Source organism: Malus sylvestris, chromosome 3, assembly GCF_916048215.2.
Source record: "Malus sylvestris chromosome 3, drMalSylv7.2, whole genome shotgun sequence".
NCBI lineage: Eukaryota > Viridiplantae > Streptophyta > Magnoliopsida > Rosales > Rosaceae > Malus > Malus sylvestris.
In genome coordinates, this window is record NC_062262.1 from 8,807,201 (window position 1) to 8,829,199 (window position 21,999).

Here is a 21,999-nt window from a genome sequence, read left to right on the forward strand (position 1 = left end):
ACATTTATGTGAAGATATCTAAATTATAAACAAACAAAATGCTTTACAACGAAGCATCTCATCATCATATAAACTAATGTGGTTATAAAAATTAAATTGAAATTGTGGGCCGCGGGGGAATTAACAACGGTATATTCTTTAGGGTTAGGTTGTTTGTATGCATATACATGATTTGTTTGCTATCATCTCACCTATCCATTTAGGTTTCTCCTAATCCATTGTTAAAACGAAAAGGACGAACCGTCAATGTCATCTAATAAATGAGTAGCAAATAAGCAAATTACATCATAGGATTAATTAACAAAAAGAAATTGTATTTTCAAATGGTCAATTCAAACATTGTTGTTCGTTGTTTATAATGATAAGTTCAGGGATAATATTACAATATTTTAAATGAAGATTTGTAGTATAACCGAATCTAACCACTTCATTTAGTGACCAGTTTGGTTTGTTTGGTTCGACCATTTTATATGAAGACTTGTTTAAGTGCTTCTGAAGAAAAAAATGGAAGAACCAAATGAACAAAGTTGAGGTTTCATCATTAACTGACAATGTGAGGAGTAGTTCAACCTATAAGCACATGCAACCCCTATGTGAGATTGATTCTCTCAACACGCCCCTTGATCCTCTCAACACGCCTCTACATGTGATTCCACTATAAAATCAATTGACAATATAAAAAGCAGCCTAATCTTTTATAAGCACATTCAAGGTCTCTCATCTCTCTGATGTAGGATTGATCTCTCAACACCAAATTGGTCACTAAATGAAAGTAGTTTGATTCGGTTATACTACTAGTTTGAGCCGTAAATCAAATCAACATGAACCAGCATGTTAGATTGATTTGGTATGTATAGATCTAAACTAGTCCACACTCTTTTCCCAAAAAAAAAAACTAGTCCACACTCATCCCTAATTAACAATATGCTACTTGTTATAAATAAACAAAGTTCACGATATTGAAAAATTAAATAAAATGGTGTCACATGTTATGAGATTCAAAATGTTAGGACATTTTTCTTTTCCACATCTCAAGCATTTTTCTTTTGTGGTAGGGGCCGTAGAATATGTGGCCATCACGACGCTAAAATAAGGTTTCATAATGCCATTCTTAATTTGTTGTTGTGCTCTGCTGTCATATGCAGATATGCTTTATATTATAATTAAAAAACTTGATTTTAATCCTTAACAAAGATGAGTTTTAGACTATAACCTTGTGTAAGATTAAAATCCAATTTTAGTCCCTAGTACATTTAATCATCTCATTTATTAGTTATATTTTGATGTTTTATATATCTTTTTATTTTTATTTTAATGTCTACATTTAGGCAACTAAATTTTTTTATAATTTATATTCCGATAACAATTTTGTATGTTCTTTATTTAGGTACATTAATACATTTGAATATTTCGGTATATTCATAGGTACATTAATTCAATATAATGCATTTTGGTATATACATTTTGGTACACACATTTGAGTATTGATTTTTAGGTATGTTAATTCAATATACTACATTTCGGTACAATCATCTAGATACAAATATTTTGGTACAAAAAAGTCAATTTTATATATTTTGGCACAATCATTTTTTGTACACTTATGTATTTATATATTTTTGTCACAGCCCGTTCCAAAATATTACATTCGTAGCTGTGAATGGACGAAATTGCCCTTAAGAAATACTAAGTATGTGAAGCTCAAGTTGATAATTATCTAGGTTCCTAAGTTTTGAAAATAAAATGGAATTTAATAAGGATGGAACTTAGATTTTTAGGTTAAAATTTTGTGGTTTGGAGTTGGGGATTGGAAAAGGACCACGTGGGATCCCCATTCCTTATTTCCCTCCCCATTTCCCGTATACTGTCCTTCATACTCTCTCTCTCTTCCTCAGACCTCACTCTCTCTCTCTCACCCTCTCGAACACACGGGCAACCATCAAAACCACCTAAAACTATTACCAACGCCGGATTTAAAACCACCATTGCACTCCTGAGGACTCCACGATCACGTAGGTACCAGTTTAAGGTAAGTTTCACTTCGAAAACCCTAGTTTCTAAAGTTGCCGTGAATGTGTACTGTTCATGAGCTTTGAATTGGTTGATTTTTAGGACAATCCAAGCTCATAGTGAGCTTAGTGAGGTCCCAAGGAAGCTCGGAGTGCTTCGTTGGAAGGATTTGGACGTCGGGATCACGAGGGTTAAGTTTGGCCGGTTTTGCTTGGATTTTTCCGGTGAGATTTAGTTGTTTTTGAAGCTTAAAAGTAGTATATTGTGATTCTACATGTTGAGGGCTTTAAATTGATATATTATACGAAGAAAATGGTTGAGAAACGAAGGAGAACGAAGCATTTGAAAATTCCCCAGTTTTCCGGCCACCGGAAAAACCAGTCCGGCGAACCCGCGAGGAAGAAGGTGCTCGTGGGCGCGCGTGGACCCGTGCCTTCCTTGGCGCGTGGGAGCGCGTGCTACAGTAAAAAATTATTTTAAAAATATTTCGACGTCCGTGACGTCGAGTAGATCACTGTGGTATATTCATATACCCAAATTGAGCACCGTATGAGAAAGTTATTAAGGATTGTTGGTTAGGTGTTCGAATAACGTTTTATAGTTTTCGCATTAGGTGAAAATGTGAATTGATGATCCGACCGTTGGATCGTTACCAAACTTTAATACGTTGCAATACGTAATGTTTGAGGATTATTGGAACTTACGGATTGGGAATCCGAGTTACGGATCTTCCGGAATTGGAGTTGTAAGTTCATAAAATAAAATGTTAACCGTCACTTAGTTTTGGAAATTGACGGAGATCCGACCGTTGGATGGTAATGAAATTTTAGGATGTTATCCTAGAGATATATTGTGGACCTCTGGAAGTTATGGATTTAAAATCTGAGTGGTGGATCTTCCGGATTGAACTACGTAGTGACGTATTTTATATAAGTTATATATTCTATCGATATGAATTCTGAGGTTGGAATTGATTATTGTTTTAGGCGCCGATCGTCATGACGCCTTGGCGTATTGTGCTAGGGAGTTGTAGGGCGAACTCCAGGTGAGTGGGCAGTTTTGTTTTCCGTATATATATATACTTGACGTTTTCCCAGAAATTGAAATTGAATGAAAGTACGCTTTAAATGCAATGTATAAAATTATATGAAAAGTATATTGAAATGTGAATTGAGATGCCATGCATAAAAGTATATGAAAAGTATATAGAAATGTGAATCGAATTGCCATGCATGAAATGATATGAAAAGTATGAAATTGAGATATGATGCATATGAATGAATGGTGCGGCGGACGCACAGGTGAGTATTTAAATACTGATATGATGATGTTAATGTATATTGAGCTCAAATCCTGCACCATGGTTTAGTGCTTATAGTATTCACCGCATCGCACGCTCGCCTTGGATCCAAGTAGATGCTGGTCGCACAGTCCACGCGGAGTGGGTGCGACGGGCCAGTCGAAGAGTGTTAGTGAGATTTCGACTGGTGGGTGACCTTAGATTATGTGCACAGATGATTGATGAGAAAGCACTAGAGCGTAACTTGTGTGCAGAAGGCCGGACAGGTCACAGAGGTGACTCCGGCAGAGTGAGAGTGATAGATTTTGAGCTCTAGGTTCAACCGTACAGGGCTATTAGAGGGCCTCCGGTTGATTACTTTCTTGCACCTGATATGATTATTGTTTATGCATCCATACTTAACTGTTGAATTAGACATGGCATGGCATGATTGATAAAGAAAAATGTTGAGATAGTAAAAATGAAGTTTGAGAATATATATATGTATATTTATATTTTACATTTCTGGGAAAGTATACAGGTTTTACGGAGAGGGGTTACAACATTTTGAGAAATGCTTGGATTTGGAAAAGAATTGTTTTACTGACCCACTCAATTTTGGTTTTGCGCCCCTCCAGGTTCAGGAATCACAAAGGTGTGGTGACTACGAGGAATTCGACGGTGTTCTGACAGATTGGACAAAATTAGGACTCACCTTCGGGTGTATCAACTTATAAATTGTATAATTAAAGCTTCCGTACTGTGCAAATGGTTACGTCACTCTCACGTGACGGCCAGCATGCCCTCCTTCGGGACGGGGTGTGTCAATTTTTGTATCACAAATTTCTTTTAGTATTTTATCATTTATGTTCATTTATAATTAAAGAACTAAATATGTGCATATTAATAAAATTAAAATTTAATGTGGAAAGATTAAATAAAAATACACATTAAATAATAAAAATTGAATATAAATTTTAATAAAAGTACACTTCAAGGGATTAAATTGAAAATGTAATCTAGCACTAGGTTTTTTTTTAAATTTAATTTTTTGTAAGGACTAATGTTAAAAAACCCCTATTATAATTCCACAACTACTACGTTTTGTAGCATGACATCTCCGCTAATTAAAATTATACTAAGTGGGTAATTAGGAGATGCACTTAAAATTTGTCTCCACTTCAACATATAAATTAGTATTTATTAATCATTAGATTATCAAAACCGACCACAATGATATGAGTGAGCCATTTAAAATTCTAAAAGCACATAAAATAAGCAAGAACATGACACAAATCCTGAAATATAATCATCCAAGTTTCATTCGTATTGGTATTGTCCGCGAATATATGAGATCAAGCTTCATGGTTTATATAAAAACAAAGTCTCTCTCACTCTCCCTTTTTCTCATAATTTTATATCTTATCTGTTGATTAATTTATCTAAAATGGACGGCTCGCGATCACTAATCATAATTAAAACACTATACCCTTTTTAGTTTATAGTTTTCTTGGATCAGATCCAAGTCGAATTCAGAGAGCTAGCCAGCCAATCACAGTTTGGTGGTGGAGGTGAGCTGTAAACCCTAATAACCAAATTCGTTTGAGGCATGGAGTTAGTAAATATGTTTTGTATTATATATGGATTAACAATGTCTAGGATCACATGCAGGTGCAGAATATGCAGGTGCTAGAAGGTTTTATTTTTCCACAAGTTGGAGATAGTTTCTTGGCATCTTAGCAGTTGGTTCCTATTCGATAACATGCGTATTTTTGGATTGTCATGTTAGACTGATTAATGAAAGAGGAAATCACAATCCATCTTGCTTAAAACTGGTTAACCCTTTTTCGCATATCCTTTTTATGGATGCTAATAGTCTCTTGTCATGATAAAAATTTCTACCGTCGGTTCAAATATAACCAAAGTTGTGCTAAAAAATAAAGGGCAGCTGAATTTTGTACCCTTCTAGTTTCGGTGAAGTGGCAGTTTGATCCCTGTCATTTGAAATTTACCAAAAAATGGCTAAAGATACGAATTTTGACGCCATTGGTTCTTCCTTAGTAGTCTAACCATCAAGTTAATCTTTGTTTTTTCTGTCGTAACACGCAGTAACCTATTTTTTTCTTCTTGGTTATTTTTCTTCGTGATTCATTTTTGGACTTTAAAATTATATCTAGATGACATGACGTCTAAGCATACTTATATAATGTTTAGTTTTACATGTTTCACGTCACGTGTCTTTTTAAATAAGTTATGTGACGCAATCATCGGAGCTCCCGTTGTTGTTTTTGGTCCTCTCTTTCCATATAAGGTTAGACTTCATCCCTACATTCCCTAACGTTTCATTCTCGTTGTTTTGAGAAGGCTGCTGCCACCAATATATTCATTTTTGTGTGAAAAGTTCATCATTTTTCTTCATGAAATTTTTATTTTAATTAAATCCGAAAAGAAATTGGTTCACATCCACACTTTGCATGATGATCTAAGATACACTTTTTCCTTATAGTATAAAATCATCTTACTTATTTTTGTCTTTGTCTTGAAGTTTCAATCAGTAATATCGTTACATATTTGTGTTATTGGTGCTACGAAGATGAAGAGTCAAGAAGGAGCTGCCATGTTTTGCTAAGACCAAAAACTTGGTGATGTGCGAGGATGAAGTTGCACGAAGGTATATAAATGTCTCTTTGATAGATTACTTAAGACATAAACCGCGCTATTGAATGTTACCTTTGTATTTGAAATTTATCCATAGTAAATACCTGGTTATAAGTAATGAGCACCAGTTTTTCCCAAACGTGGGTTTTGCGGGTGAACACCTCTTTTGTGTTCTTCGTTTTGCTTTTGTGACTTGAAAGTTAAATGTTCATCCAGCGATCCCCATAAGTTCATGGGAATTTTTGTACATTGTTGTATATGAGTTGCTCTTTAAATATTGCTAGCTCGAGGTGCCCTAGCGTTAAGGTTGCTACGATTATGCATGCTACGTGTTCCATCAAAAGTATATATATATATGTGTGTGTGTGTGTATTAAATTTTTTTGAAATGTTAAGTTCTATGTGCACAGACCGCGCACCTAGAATTGTTGTGCTTGATTTCTGTATCTGTTCTAGTCATCCATATGTAGTTTTCTGATAAACTAATATGCACCAGTAGGTTTGTGAAGTATGCTTTATGTTAGTGTGATCTTGTTCTCGAGTCAAGTTATCACTGGTATCCGACTTTCATTAGCATTCCCCGGCCTACTTCACGGGCCTAAAAAAGACCTCTCACTTACAAGTGATGAAGACAAAATAACACTAGACTGTAATACCGTCGGTAAAATAGAATTGATATTTAAGCCCTTGTTTAGCTATTTAGCCTAAAATTGAAACTTTTGTCAATTCTCTTTCTGAAGACTGCACGTGAGCCCCTCGTGAGATTAACTCTTCACTAAAGTCACAACCTTCGTCAAGAATCATAGTTGTTAGCTTACTAGTCCCGACTCTTTTAAAGGGGTATGAGGAGTTCCATATATAAGAAATCCCTCAAGCAAAACAAAGAACGCACAATTTCTTTGTTACTCTCTTCTCCACATCTCCATTACTGTCATCACTTTCCCTCTCCTACTCCTTACGTTCTATTTTTTGGGAAATTGATTAAGATTTGACATTCGTGTATGCCAGCAATGTGCATAAGGGAACATATATTATGTAAGGCTTCTGATTTATATTGGAGTTATATATGCATTATGAAATGTCATGATAGGCAAGTAAAGAGGCGTGTACCGCTTTAGGACAATGATATAGTGCCTCTCATGTGTTCACATACCAAAGCTTTTTTTTTTTTTTTTTTTTCTAATATTAACCAAATTTGTGTCGCCTCTTTTTTTTCTTCAGTACAAATGGTTCTATCCCTAATTACACCAAGACTTTTAGGATAAACACCACATGTCTTAGGCTATAGGTGCTGAAGTAGGGGACAATATCAGTGTTAGACCATTTGACCTGACTCCCTGAAACTTTAATATATGGTATTAGAGCAGGTTTTTTTTTGCTTAAATACTTGGTATGTACTCTTTCCAGACCCCATTAACGGGTTTGTTCAAGCATGTACTATTCATGTGCTTGTCTTTCCTTTCACGATATGGAAGGTCTCTGCCTGTGTGGCCAACTAAAGATTTAGCCTTATGTGAGGGTGCATGTTGGATATCCCACTTTAGAGATTTGACAAAACAAATTACCATTTAAATAAAGGAAAACTAATGAAAATGGCTTGAAAACTTTAAGTTTTAATGATAAGGACAAAATAAAGGGTAAAGTGAATAGTACCAGGATTGACTTTTTAGTGTAAAAATGTGATTTTTCGTTAAAGTGAACAGTACCGGGTGCTTTTCGTTAAAGTTCCCTTTAAATAAACCCCACACCGCTTGAGCTACTTATGTTTATTGTCACTAATGTTGGACCATTTGGCCCGTCCCTCTATAACTTCAACAAAATCCTTGCATTTTAATTAACAAAGATGAAATGACAAAGTTAACCTCACAAATGATGTTCATTTGCGTCTTTTAGACCAAAATTTATGAAAATTTCAATTTTTGAACTAAATTTCCGGATCCAAACTCTCACCCTCTCCTTCTAGCAGTTTAGAGCAGAGAAACCGATTGTTTATCTTGAGACTATCCTTTTTCTTCTCTTTTCAATCAGATTGAGACTATCCTATCACACTGCAGGATTGTTTATGCAATATTAGAAGTTTTTATTTCTTTTTTTCGTAGTACATCGATATTGGACACTAGGGGGAGGGGGAGTTCGGCTAATCTACACATGGGGCAACCTAATTTGGTATCGAATTTGCTATCCACAAGATTTGAACCTAAAACCTCGCATTTTCAAGTTCTAAATGAAAAAAAATATCACTAGATTGTAATATTGAGTGACTGTAGTTAGAAGTTTATTGAAAACGAACCGAACAACATTTTTGGCCCACTGGGACCACTACGAACCAAAAAACTTTCAAGTAGTTGAAAGACTCAAATAGCATGTTACAAACTTATACCAGCAAATGCTCAAAGGCCTATAGTCCCATATCACAAGAATTAGAGCAACCAAGGCCCAAGTCCACACAACCTTAGTACCAATAATCTTGTTACATATATCATTGTTGTTGTTAATATTTAAATTGGTTTGGTTGTTGGGTCTTGTTACTCCATAGCTTAGTTTAAAGCCTTAAACCATCTTTGTAACGGACCATGAGAACTGATAAGAGTGATCGACTCAGCCCAAATGATGCCAGAAGCATGATCATGAATTGTTCTCCTCACACCCCTTTAATTCCAAAAAGTGCCCATTACTATTTGATGATCACTGCAAAAAAATTGTTAATTAGAAGAACAACACATGACCATGACCTGTAGAGTTTTTATTTTGTTATTTAGAAAGTTTTTTTAATTCGAATGTTTTCCACCCCTCGTCTTACTTCAAATTAATAAACTTGCATTTATAAAAAATATCACACCTGCAACAGAGTTACATTATGAAATGAAGTTATCCCTAACTAGGTAACGATCTCATCTTCTATGTAAGTTGAATCTGAAACATCTTTCAACTAAGTGAAGACTATTACCACGCTAGATCAAAGGCTAGCTAGTTGGTTTTGATGTTGTGTTGTATGTCGTTTGTGTCATAATATCAAATAGCTATGATATGTTGCCAAATAAAAATAATAATAAAAAAAAATCTAGAAGTTTATGTTCATTTTTCACAATGCCAACCCTAGCGAGCCCCCAACCACTTATAATTCTCACTCGAGTCATACATACTTGAAAATGAGAGACAATGACAAAGTTATATAAGTTTCCTTTTCTCTCTTTCCGTCATACACCTACTCATGCAGACATGCACCAACTTAGCCTCCCTCCCCTCCCACGACCTTAATAAAGACAACGCTCATCTTTATGATCAAAAGTGCTTTTCCTAATGGTAGAAATTAAAAAGCAGCAAGCTGAGTTCTCTCTTCAAACTCTGGACAAGCTTTTTTTCTCTAAAAAGCTAGACAAAAAGCATGGATGGCATCCTTTCTTGCATGCACTCCATGCAGTCAAACCAAACATCAAAACACCACCAACCGATTAGTACAATTTGGTCAAACCCTAGCTGAAATTGGGAAAGCACTTTTTTAGGGCAGACTCGATTGGCTTATATATACTTAGAAATCTAACTAAGAGCATCCAATGAAGGCTTAACTAAATGTAATTAATCTCATGATTAAGTGCAGTTTATGATTTTTAACTAACCAACCTTATAAAAGAGAAAATTGACAAGTTGATCACCCACCACATAACCATATCATAAATGGCAGACAATGGTCGGCGCCATGATGGCTCTATTTGGTACCATATAAAGGTAACATACTCAAATCATATAAATATGTAATGCAGGTTATTGATATAATTGCTAGGCATCTTTTATAGTTACTTTTGCATGACATCACAGTTAATTACATGTAGCAACCAATAATGTTGGCTTAATGGTCCATTTTGGTCGTAATTATCATCAATATCATGACAAAGCATCTTCTATAGAGACTGCTCCATTGGGAGCAAAATCTTGACCCGTTGGTGAAGAATGTAGTTAACTCCTTAGTCCTTACAAGTAGACCATCTCAAACTTTTCTTTTGTGTTTGAAGCGAGTTAATTTTGTTTGTATGTTTGACTGTGATTTGTAAATAAGAAGAAACGGCTGCTTAATTACAACGTTAACAGGTAAAGAGGCAAGCCTTATTAAAAATATAATTTCAAGCATCAGAAAACATGTTGCTTAAAATAGGATGACATGAAATTACTTGATTAATGTTACATAAACTACAAAAGAATTATGAACCGAAGTGAGATTTACTTGTACATGTGGATATACCACAGTATTCGTAAATGTGGCCTATTTAGGTTTATTACTTGTTACACAATGTTATAAACACCTATATATGCTTAAATTAAAAGTCGATGTATGAAGCACAAAAATTAAATGTGGCCTATTTAGGTTTATTACTTGTTACACAATGTTATAAACACCTATGCTTAAATTAAAAGTCGATGTATGAAGCACAAAAAGTTAAGTGGTGAATAAGAACAATATGATTCATGTGAACATGAAGCTCCCATAAGAGAACATGGTATTGGTTATTGAGGGCATAGAGCCCTATTCTTTTCCTTTTCTTTTGTAAATATGGGCGTTGGAAGATATAGATTCAGCGTACCTAGCATTCTCACAAGAAAACTGTAAGCAGGAGACTAAGTCAGCATTCACAAGAACTCTGTAACTAGGAGACTAACTCACTAAATTAAGATAGAGATCTAGAGAAGCTGCCGACAAGGGCCCAATAAACAATTTTGGTAAGCATTGGAGTGAAGCACAAGATTTAGATTGTGTTTTGGTCTGTACATACACTAGAATGTTGAAATATTCTTAACATACAAGGGTAACAAGTGAAGTATACGTATGATCACTTAAAAACTGCATTAGGAAAATACATTATCCACAAGATCTGTGCCAAATCGTCTACTAAGTCAATCTACATCATACATTCAAATAAGAAAACGTGGAGTACCATCGTTAAAGAGCATTTTCCCTTTTGAATTCAAATAACTTGCTTATGCTTCCTATTGTAGATATATATCATGATTATACTCAAAATTACACCGTTCGACTTTCTGTTTAGTTGATTTCATTCAAAATAACAGGCAACCTTGCTTTTAGCTTATTTTAAAAAACGGAAACTAGCTCCGTCATTGGTTTCAATATAAACGTAAACAGGGTTATATGTTAGCAAATGACTAAGTATGTTCTGACATTAAGTCTTCCAACCCTAATTTTTCTCTCTTTTCGGTCGAAAGACTTAAACCCTTTTAAGTATGTTTTGACATTGAGTCTTTTAACCCTAATTTTTCCCTCTCTTTTTGGTCGAAAGACTTAAACCCTAAACGGAGATGGAGATTTGAGGAACTGCATAAAATTGACTTGAAAATAGTCGTTGGAAACAAAACCATTTCTGGCTCCCACAACGGACCTATCTAATGGCATTGCCGTCTGTAGACTGCTTTCCTTCGTTCACAAGGGAGCACCGACTGGAATCGACCACGACGACTCACTGAGTCACTGTTTACTGTTGCGCAGGTCTTTCTTTCTGTTCAATTTCTTCACCAGAACGCTTGAGCCGACGTGTTGACTCCGCACTGGGCCCACTCCCACGCAGCGACAGACGCGCATTCGCATGTGCCTCGCCGCACGGTGAATAATTCCAATTGTCTCGTGCCACGTGTGCGACTTCCAGGTTCCGGTTTTAGGGCTTTGGATGTTTTACGTACGTGTCGTGACGTGATGGTCGTCACATGAATCGTACCTAACTGCCATGTGCAGCTGCCCTACTACACGACAATCATATCGGCTTACTGCAGCATTGCTTATGATAAGGACCGTCTTAATTAATTAAGTTTAAACATAAGCACTTAATTGCATTTATCTAATTATGATTTATATGATTCGGTGGATAAGGAACCAAAAAAGTGGACAAAAGTTCTCAGTATGATCGTCATACTCTGTACATCGTTTGTTACTAATTTATAACGTACACTACAAGTAAATGACAAAGTTAGCATGTGCAAAATTAACAATTAATATATTCTTTTTACTGAAGTAAAATTCTAGTATAAGTATGAATAGAAACTTGTTAAAGAGGGAGGCGCTAATTGAAGATTCAGTTAACCTGACTACACTTAAAGTAAATTATGAATAGATAAAAATAATATATGATAAATAAATTCATAACTCTACGCTATAATATGACAGGCGACTTAAAATATTACTTGTAAAAGTTATCAGAGGGAAAAAAGATTCTCACTGTTAGAGTATATAAGGCAGTTAGGAATGTGATTGTTAGAATAATTAGTTAGGATTGTTGGTAAGGGAGTGAGTCGGTTAAGGTGGTTAGCCTAGCACTCATCTATATAGTAAGCATACCATTGTAACCATCGAATTAATCAAGGAAATATCAGTGCAATTCTTTCTTTCTTCCTCTCTAAATTCTCTCTGATTCCTTCTTCTTTTTCCTCTGTGATCTCTTTGTTTCTCCTTCTGCATATTGCTTAACATGGTATCATCGCCTCGAATAGACCTGGCGCTTCCGCACCTCAATCAAAGCATTTCTTTCTCTTCTTTACCCTCTAGTTTGCAATCTGTTGTGTGATAAACAAAACAATTGGCTTCTTCCGATCTCCATGAATCTTCAAGAAATTGTTCTTCGTTTCTGCATACCAACTGTTCGATAGATTATCTCAGTGAAAGAATTCTATACAACATCAACAATGGTGACTACTGATCAGTTAAAGATCGTTCAATCTCCGATCACTGGAAGATATTGACCAGAAAATATTGGGTATGTCTTCTCTGTTTTTCTGGGCATCTCCGATTGCCCATTTCTGCATTCTACATTCAACAAAGTTGTGCACACAAGGTGTTTGCTCTTTGTTCTCAAAGAAAACTGATCAACCAGTTTGATTTGTCAGCAACAAATTTGGGGTTTCTATTCTAAATCTCTATCTGGGTTGTTCATTTCTACAACAAAAGTTATGGTTACCGCTACACAATTGCAACTTTTGCACTCCCCAATTGTATCGTTGATTCCGTCAGTTTCTTCCTCTACTTGTGTAAAATTAGATGCGACTAACTACTTGCAGTGGCATTTTCTGATGAAGATGATGCTACAAGGTCATGGCATTATGGGATTCATTGATGGATCGAATCCTTGTCCTCCTCAGGATGCGGCAACATCTACACATTCTGTAATCACATCTGAATCATCTGCCAGACCAGAATTAGATGAATTTAAAGTGTGGAAAATGCATGATCATGCTTTGATGTTGTTACTTACTGCAACCCTTTCTTCATCTGCAATTTCTTGTGTGATTGGTAGCAAGAGTTCTCAAGAGATGTGGGTTCATCTTCAAGAAGAATTTTTCTTACCAGTCACAAGAACTAGTATCATCAAGTTAAAGACTGATATGTACAACATGAAGAAAGGATCCGATTCTGTTTCCCAATATCTTCGACGGCTTAAAGAAGCAAGGGATGGACTTTCTATTCTTGGTGTTACATTTCCTGATGAAGACTTTGTGGTCTTTGCGCTGAATGGACTCCCTCCTAAATACAACACATTTAAATGTGTACTCAGAGGGCGTGAGAATATCATTTCACTCAAGGACTTTCGTGCACAATTGCTTGCTGAGGAAACCATTGTGGATTGTTCTGCTGATTGGAATCCAGATTTTGCCTTCATTTCTGCACAAGAGAAGAAGGAGGAAGAGAGGACGTTTGATGCTTCACAGACAGGGGATCTTGGTGGAATACATCATAGTGACAGCAATGGCCTGGTTCCCTCTGCACGAAATCTTGGATTTCTCGGCCATGCTTTAAAACATTCACATGGATTTCGTCATGACCACTCCTGGCTGCACCAAGTGCCGGGTACGAAGAATGAAGAGGCTGATCCAAGTAGGAGGGATCTGGATGCACAACAGATAACTGCTATGGCAGGACATCAGTCAATTTATGGTTATAACAAGGATGGTGAACTGAATTCTCCATCAGCTCACAAGTTATCGCCACTTGGAAATTCCAATGCAACTAATTTCTTGACGGATGCAAGAGAAGGTCTAAGTGTAAAAACTTCTTCACAATCTGCCTTCCAAGCCCAAGGCATGGTTGCATTTGGTGACAGTGATTCTCAGCGTCCATCTATTGGCAATCATGTGTTACCTAATTATTACAGAAACTTCTCAGAAAGAAGCTTCAAGGAACAAGAACAAGAACAAGAACTGGACCAAGAACAAGAACAACAGTTGGATTTGATGAACTATCACAGTTTGTCCCAAACAAGGTATGTGGAGGAAAAGACAGCAGTTGAAGATGAGAAGGTGGTTAATAACAAGGAACAACCTTCTGTATCATCATTTGATTTGTCCAGCAGCCAAGGTAAGAAGAAATCTGGTGGCGAAGGTAAAGAACAAGATCATTATGCACTGTTAGGTTTGAGTCATTTAAGATCCTTTGCAACCAAGGAGCAGCTACCTAGTTCTGTTGGTGCAGAAAGTTCACACATTAGCAGATCACATACCATTTGTTCGCAGAAATATCATTTTGATGCTGACAACAAGACGAAAATTGGTGTTCCTACTCAAATTGTTGTACATAAGTTCCGGGGATTTTATGTACTTCAGTTATGCAATGGTGGATGTATATTTGATATTCAGTTAGGCTACCATATGCGAATTTCTGATAAGGGTGGGGGCACCGAGTCTACGCTGATTTGGGTACTATGGTATACACGGTATAATGGTAACATACAAGCTCCAGATGCTAGGAGGTTTCTTTTTGCAGGGTATGCGTGCAGCAGTGACCAGATCCTATACTCTCCAATTGTAACAATCTCATGCTTGAACCACCATGAGCTTGCGGGGGGATGTTAGAGTATATAAGGCAGTTAGGAATGTGATTGTTAGAATAATTAGTTAGGATTGTTGGTAAGGGAGTGAGTCGGTTAAGGTGGTTAGCCTAGCACTCATCTATATAGTAAGCATACCATTGTAACCATCGAATTAATCAAGGAAATATCAGTGCAATTCTTTCTTTCTTCCTCTCTAAATTCTCTCTGATTCCTTCTTCTTTTTCCTCTGTGATCTCTTTGTTTCTCCTTCTGCATATTGCTTAACACTCACATGAGTGGCAATGATATCTTCTAATTGTGAAGATAAAAGGGTGATGGTGATTTCTTATTCCCCAATAAACAAATGAGTAACGGAAATGTTTTCTTTTATATATATTTTTTATTTTCCTAAGCAAGAACATGATTTGGCCGACAGGTAAAGACGTTAACAGTTAGGAGGTAAAAGGGGGAGGTGGTCTCAACTTTATAGGACCATTCTTCAAAGTTAATCCATAGGACCACAGCCCATGGCTTTGTATCATTCTCCATCAACAATTCGACATGCATGCATTCTCTCTAAAACCAGGATGCTATACATATCTATAGACATTAGTGGATTATATACAGTTGAGGCATGATTTTCAAATAATAGAGTCATGATGTCGACTAAAGAAACTTTAGTGAACCATTTCGTTTAACACCTGATCAGAAAATATCGATTCTTGCTAACATATGCTGAAGGCTTATGGCAACATATGTTAACAACTACAATGAGGCGTACAAGTTTGTCAAAGATGGCTACAGGAAACTGTAGAGTAATGTTGAAGACTGCCAAGGCTTGTCAACTAAGGCATTTCATTGAGTATTAACATCCCACATCACCTAGGGGAGTGGATCATCTAAGCCTTATATGTATATTCTCATTTTCACCTAGCACGACGCCTTTTGGGAGCTCACTGGCTTCGGGTTCCATCGGAACTCCGAAGTTAAGCGAGTTCGCGCGAGAGCAATCCCATGATGGGTGACCCACTAGGAAGTTCTTGTGTGAGTTCCCAAAAACAAAACCGTGAAGGCGTGGCCGGGGCCAAAAGAGAACAATATCGTGCTATGGCGGAGTCGAGCCCGGGATGTAGTGGGGGCCCGAACCGGGATGTGAGAAAGATATATATGGATGATAAAAAAAATAAAAGAAGTAGGAGGAGGAGGAAGCTGTAACTTAGTTAGCCCTAACTATTTATAGGGTCAACTACAATACACATGCAAATGTACATATAGGTTTTTGAAGTTGCTAGGGACATAAACAACCAATGACCCCGTATTGACTCCGCCAATAATTATATTTGTTTTTATTTTCTTAAATTGTTAAAGTGTTATGTGTTCAACGCAAAACTTTTAAAAGTGATTTTTCCCAAAAATAATGTTTGGTTTCTTTCATTTCTATGATCAATTTTACATATTTACATATATACGTCAATAGGTTTACACGCACTTATATTAACACACACAATATTTACTTAAATAAAAGTTAAAACTCCAATTATATAACAAGAAGCTCAACCATTGTAAGTACGATTGGCCAAGCTCCAACAAACTGTCACTAGCCCATATATATGAACTTCATCTCCTAGTACTTTTTTTTTTTGAACAAAAACTTCCATCTCCTACTTAATTTAGTCACAATTATAGAAACATATACTCCTTAAATACGTCACCATGAGGCATCCTCCACAGTTTCATATTACTACATATAATATTTGCTTCATTTAAAAACTACCATGGCCAAAACTATTCATGCAGAAGTTACACTCAATATTGACCCATCTGCATTATTGTTACCCTAGCAGCTCAAATATTTTAAATCCACCCAAATTCAAACTCGTTGAAGAGATCTAAAATTCAACATCGGAAATTTGACAAAATTAAAAATGACTTATATGGAGTGGTTTCAGTTCTAATTATACTAAGGCATTTTGTGATAAAATGTCTCTTCATACCTACCGTACAAACATCAAAATATAAGTCGAGAACAACATTAGCATGATTAACAATGGATCTGGTGATACATTTCTCTCAAATATCGACGAAACTTAGACCTTCATTTTGATTAACATCTCAACATTTAGCTAGTCATATTTGACAACTCAGTTTTATTCACATATAAAAGAGGTACGATCTCCTAAGTGACAAGTTATAACCAAGTATTAAATTCAACACAAAAATGTATCGTGTTGTATTTACACTTGTCATTAATTAAGTGTGAACGGCTAATAGATAAGTCGCACACATCAAAACTTTCATCGATTAACAACACAAATCTTAATAAGAATATAAAAATAAAGGGTCCAGTAGTGAAGGAGAAATTTTTAGTTGTGACAGGAACATAGATAGTACACCACGTGTGTTTATGCAAGTGGTGGAAATTTTTAATTTTTAAGTTATTAATCTTTTAACACACATAACTCACTATTTATATAGGGACACATGATATACCATCTCGTGTGACTGTCACATTCAAAAATCTCTCCTAGTGAAGATGCCCAAACCATAAAGCGAAGATTAAAGAACAAAAATAAATACTAAACACTCACTTAACACACGTATAAGCAAAGTAGAAACATTGCATCAATGAGAAGCATATGTTTCTAATTCAGCAGCTTTTGTCCTAAAGCTAAACCAAAACATTTTTAAATTTAGCGACATTTTTGTCCTCTTCCAAGTTATAAAAAGAACCGCCAACATTAAGTACAAGATTAAGTAAACTAGTCCAACAATTAGAATAACATTGTGGGAACACCAAAACATTTCTCACTGCCTAGTTGTATGGTACATGCATACTTATTTTCTTAATCTCAATGGATTAAGGAATAATGGTATAATCAATATTAATCAAGTCGGTGACTGGGATTGAAGTTCATGGAGGTTTTGTGTCGCAAGGGTGATGTTATTGTGTTTGATACAAAATTGTGAAAAGAGTGCCGAAACCGTTTGTCGGGGATAAAGAAAGAAATATTCTTGTCTTTTCAATGGATTCCTGAAGAAATCATCCATGCATGTGCATTGTGCCTTTTGTCTCTGTCAGAAAGAGGTTTATCAGGTTGGTTTTGTTGTTAATAAATGTTAAAAGGACTCTTTCAAAAGTAGAATTTTTATAGACTTGTTCACACCTATATTCTTGACACGATATTTTATAATGTTTGTATAAAAATTAATGTTAAATTGTAAGGTAACATGGAGTTCAAGGAGAGTCTCAATTTGATATAGTCCCCTTCGCATTTCTTTTATTCTTAAATTCAATAAGAAATATAAAGGAGACTCTTAAAAGTGAGACTCTCCATAGACTCTATGCAACCTCATATTTTTAGCACAGCGTTTTATAATATTGACATGAAAATTAATGAAATATGAGGTATCAAAAAGTGTATGAAGAGCTCCACTTTAAAAGAGTTTCTTTAACGTTTCTCTAATTCATTATAAATTCTATAAATAATACAATCCTTGGCTATCTATATGAACCTTTCTGCCACCTAATACTGCTATATATCTGGATGCACCCCATTGCCAAATGGAAATGTAATTAATTAAGATAATAATATTAACATGTAAAGGGTTTTATTACTTCAAATCAAACTACTGACACCCACTGATTGATGTAAGTTTCGTATTAATTAATGGGTACATTATAAAAAAATAATATATGAATTTTACATCATGACATGTACCAATTGATGACTTAAATTCAGTTGCCTATGTCCGCACAATTTTATAACCTCAAATATTCACAATTTAAAGTACAAAAGATTCGTTCATACTTGCATGAATAACTAATCCTAGTAAGTTTTTTTTAGAATTTTGTGTGTTTAAATGAAATGAATGATAAAGCCTAAGAAACAAGACATAAAAACTCAATAGTGATTACCTATTAAATCTCTTCCCTATATATAATATATTGAATCTCTTCATATTGGTAATGGTGAACCTAAAACTTAAGGCTCTATGAGGTTTAGGCACTAAAATCGTACGAGTATGGTAGAAGTTGCGTTGTAGAATTGGATCAAGAAGCATACTAAGTCAACTGTTACGTTGTTGATTTCAGTTTCCTCGGTCAGTTCACAAGGAAATCTAGTCCAACCCTAGAAGTTAAGATAATCTTAGAAATTGGGTCCATCCTTCACAATATAATAATTATCTAAACTAAAAGCCAAAGTTTTAAACGAGTACTTATATTTTACGAGTGAAAATTTGATATTCGAGGTATGTCTACTTCAGAGTAGGTTTCTACCTCATGATAATATCCTCCTCTTCTCTCTCGTTTCTATTAAGAATGAATTTCATATTAATGAAAAGAGTGACTTTGCATGTGTTTATATGTAGTTGAGCTACTCTTTATATTGCAAATTAGTTTTATGGTGGAACCTTAACTTTATTTACAATATCAAAGCATGTTATCTCACGTGTGAAGCCTAGTGGCTACACGTGCTCCACGTCACCCGAGTTGTGTTGTCTACGTGTTAGGCTTGAAAACTGCTACATGTGAGGGGACATGTTGAGAATGAATCACAAATTGATGAGATGAGGGACATTGCATGTGCTTATAAGTAGTTGTGCTAATCCCAGTATTGTTAAATGGTTTTATGGTGGAACCTCAACTTCTTCACTCGCACATTTTCCTCTTTGTCCTTCTCTCTCTATAAAAAATAACAACAAGATTGTTGACGTGGCTTAAGCGTAAGGAGGGGAGAGATGGGGAGGGAGATTAGGAGATGAGAGAATCATACTCCCTCTACTTCTTGTCAATACGATTGTCCTCAGTTACATGGAACTTAAACTATATTTTTAAAAATTATTATTATTATTATTATTAAGAAGATGGAGATAGTTCAAAACAATTACAATACTTTAGATAATAGGGGAATTTTGAACCTTGGACGCATGAGTGGAAACCAAACACCTTATCCAATAAGATATTGGACCATATGCAACATATAACTTAAACTATTTCTCCACTTTTTGGTGTAATGTATGATTGTATTAAACAATTATGAGGTAGTTCTGGCAGATAGTTGGATCTTATCTCATTGATGCAAAATGAAATTTTTAGAGATATATTTACAGGAAAATAAATTTTCGTGTTGATGCCATTACTAAATTTCTTACTAGCGGATGTTTGATTTAGTTGAATTCTATTGTAATGGGGCTTCGAAGACAAATACGATTGCCCCAGAATTTTAGACTATTTTTGGTAAATAATTTTTTCATACAATAGCACTAAACTACAAACTAAAGTTAATTTCATAGAATATTATTTTTCAAAATCTTAATAGTTTTTCATGTTGCAACTTCATATGGCATACGAACATATTTTTAACCCACAATCTTGATGGGATCCACTTAAACTCATAATCTCACCCTCTAATCTTGGTGGATATTCACTTAAACTCATAATATCAGCAACTAATCTTGAAGGATTCACTTAATTAATTAAGACTTATTTTTAGCTAAGCCACCCTGAAACTCAATTTTAATCTCGATTTACGTCTGTGACTCAAAAGTTGTCACTTTACTCCTTGAAACTCAAAATTCGCTCCACTTTGCCCTAAAACTCAAATTTGGATCCCATTTTGCTCCCTGAAATTAAAAAATAGTCATTTTACTCTATAAAACTCAAAATTCGTAGGATATTAACGCATAGTGAAGATTATAATATTTTATGTTAATTTCGTCATTTTACTCTATAAAACTCGATTTTAATATTTTGTATTGGTAAATGTTAGCATAGTAAAAATTTATAATCAAATTCATTGTCACATGTGGCGTAGTCTTATTAAGTGATGGGCTCACATATTTTTCAGGGGGTGACTTTTGAGTTTCAGGGTGAAGAGAGAGTCAAAGTGGAATGAACTTTGAGTTTTAGAAAGTAAATGGTGACTTTTGAGTTACCATCGACAAAATGAGATTAAAATTAAATTCTAAGGACCGTATCTAAAAATAAGCCTTAATTAAACTCTTAATCCCATAAAAATGAAGCGATATTAACCTACTTATAATGCAGTAATTTGGAAAAATAATTAACTAATAATGCAGTGAAATAATTAATTAATTTATTGATTTTTTTAGTACATAGATATTTTTACACTAAAAAAAAGGGGAGTTCGCATAAGCCACATAATGGACAACCTAATTTAATATTGAATTTGTCATCCACAAGATTCAAACATAAAATCTTTCACTTCTAAGCGACTTAGAAGTGAAATAATTTATTTGAAGCATGAAAAAGTACGATGAGCCTTTAAACTAGAGTCCCATAAAGTAAATAACTTTTAAATTAGGGATCAACTTTTCACATTACAAAAATTAACTTTTTGTATTTACTTTTTATTAATTTCCTTTTTAGAATATTTCAAAATAAATATTTTTATAAAAACTTTCCGAAAGTTGAAAATAATTTAGAACTAATAATTAATGAAATTGAGTGTTATTCACACACTCTTTTCATTTTTCATACATCTATATTAATTTTTATTCATTCGACGATTAGAAATTAAGAGGGGTATATGAAAAATAAAAATGATTATCTGAATAACCACATCCTTAATGAAATAGGGAAGCAAACATCTCACCGTTGATTGGCCAATGCCAATCCCAAAATCTTGCCATTATCAACCAATATGGAGGGGCATACCATTACTTGTCGTGCTCCGCCGCTCTACAATAACAAGTCTCATCCGGACAACGTGAGCCGGGGGGGAAGGAATGGGGGTACAGCGTGAGCGCCGGGGTTGGGGGTGTGAATTTCATTTAAAAAAGGGGTATTTATGGGAAGTTACCATCTACACATAATGCAAAACCGCGTAAAATCCTCGACACAAAAATATAGCAAAGCTTCTATATTTATTTGAGAATTGAGGGGGATTTTTTTATTTTTTTAATTTTGTTTGGGATAGAGAGAGAAATAAATGAAGATTTTTGCATTTCATTTTTTTCTCTTAGGTTTTAGGTCGATTAAATGATTTTTTTTTTTTTTTTTTTTTACAATTGTGATTTCGAATCTTAGACTTAGCCTACTCATATATTTCACTTTGCACTTATTCTCGCAATTAGGCAACCACAAAAATTTTTACGTATTCAAACAAGTAACAAAGTGCAGAGATACAAAACGAGAGTGAAAATCACTAAAAAAATTTTGTCTAAAATTTCTTATAAGTAAAAAATTTATTTTGTTTTGGGTAAGAGACAAGGGTCCTTAAAGAATGGGAAA

The 21,999-nt window shown here is 35.0% G+C and overlaps 2 long non-coding RNA genes across 2 annotated transcripts; both read left to right on the forward strand.

Annotated features, from left to right (window-relative positions):
- Window positions 1–2,479: 2,479 nt before the first annotated feature.
- Window positions 2,480–4,045, forward strand: LOC126616025 (uncharacterized). Its single transcript, XR_007620965.1, has 2 exons — window positions 2,480–3,055; window positions 3,928–4,045. It is a non-coding gene; the product is annotated as an uncharacterized LOC126616025 (long non-coding RNA).
- A 949-nt stretch (window positions 4,046–4,994) lies between these two features.
- On the forward strand, window positions 4,995–6,260 carry LOC126616453 (uncharacterized). The gene is made up of 2 exons (XR_007621162.1): window positions 4,995–5,600; window positions 5,835–6,260. It is a non-coding gene; the product is annotated as an uncharacterized LOC126616453 (long non-coding RNA).
- Window positions 6,261–21,999: the final 15,739 nt, after the last annotated feature.